This window comes from Sinohyriopsis cumingii, chromosome 1 (genome assembly GCF_028554795.1).
Source record: "Sinohyriopsis cumingii isolate HCF-2022 chromosome 1, ASM2855479v2, whole genome shotgun sequence".
Lineage (NCBI taxonomy): Eukaryota > Metazoa > Mollusca > Bivalvia > Unionida > Unionidae > Sinohyriopsis > Sinohyriopsis cumingii.
The window spans coordinates 138,953,081-138,954,280 of record NC_142961.1 but is presented as its reverse complement, the minus strand read 5'-3'; the positions used below and the strand labels follow the sequence as shown (position 1 = coordinate 138,954,280).

Here is a 1,200-nt window from a genome sequence, read left to right as displayed (position 1 = left end):
CATGTCTGAAATAAAAAGTGCCGCTACTAACATACGTAACAATTTTGTCTTAATGGAAATCTTAAATTTCCCCTAGCGTTTATACAAACTACACTTATTAAACGTACAGTTGCGTGGACCCAATATGTTTGACCCTGAGAATTTTAGCAAAACAAACTCTTTCCGTGAAAACCCTTAAACCACTTTTATGGCTTTCCATCTTGACGCCATCCTTTTCATCATGGCGGCCTAATGTTAGATTTCTGCTAGAGGCAACACTCTTCACCCTCTTTAACATCAGATGCCAGTTTGAGGCTGAAAAGTCTCAATATTCTACTATCGACTTACATTCGAGAGAATAAAATACTTATTTTGATTGATGCGAACGGATGATCCAAGACAAAAAAAAAAGTCAGCTGTCAGAAGTGGGATTTGAACCCACGCCCACATTCGTGGACCAGAACACTCTATGTAGGTTTATAACCTTGAGTTTGGCGCCTTAGACCACTCGGCCATCCTGACATATATATAAGCGTCACGAAACTGACTAATTGTTGAAGGCTTCCATATATAAAAGCCCCATCCTTTGTATAGTCATTGAGTAATGTATGTTTTTATTAAAAATATATATACTTTGCATACGATAAGTCTATTTTCTGTAAACTAACGACAACTGTATTTGACCGGTCTTCTATTTACATTAGGCTGATAAATGTTGGGTAACTTCCTCTGTTGTGCAATCTGCATCAGCCGTTTCTGTTATTTAACTCGTGTCCAAATGAAGGCCATGGTGCTACAAAAACGGCGAATTTAAAATGCACCATAATTGAATGCATCGGACTGGCATACATTCCGTGTGTGATACGCGTATTGGTGGAAAAATGAATAGCTTCATTTTAATTAAATAATCTACGGATAAACGTGTGTGTGTGTGTGTGTGTGTGTGTGTGTGTGTGTGTGTGTGTGTGTATCATAGAGGTTATGACACTGAAACATTTGCATAAGAAGAGAGACATCCCGAATGTGATATCTCATGAAGAAATGAAAATTCGAAATGTTTTTCTTGAGCCGGATATCGTTAAATGCAAACGTTTAGCACGACATAAAGCATAAGAAAAGCTAGTTAATACTTGGGAAAATGACAGAAATTACAGTCTCAACGTGGTATGTGCTGGCTGGTATATTACAGTAAAAAGTCCCTCCCCACCCCACCCTTGCCAA

At 38.2% G+C, this 1,200-nt stretch overlaps 1 non-coding gene across 1 annotated transcript; it reads right to left on the bottom strand.

Moving 5' to 3' along the window:
* Positions 1-396: 396 nt before the first annotated feature.
* On the bottom strand, positions 397-501 carry Trnal-caa (transfer RNA leucine (anticodon CAA)). The gene is made up of 2 exons: positions 464-501; positions 397-442 (listed from the first exon to the last, which is right to left on the bottom strand). It is a non-coding gene; the product is annotated as a tRNA-Leu (tRNA).
* Positions 502-1,200: the final 699 nt, after the last annotated feature.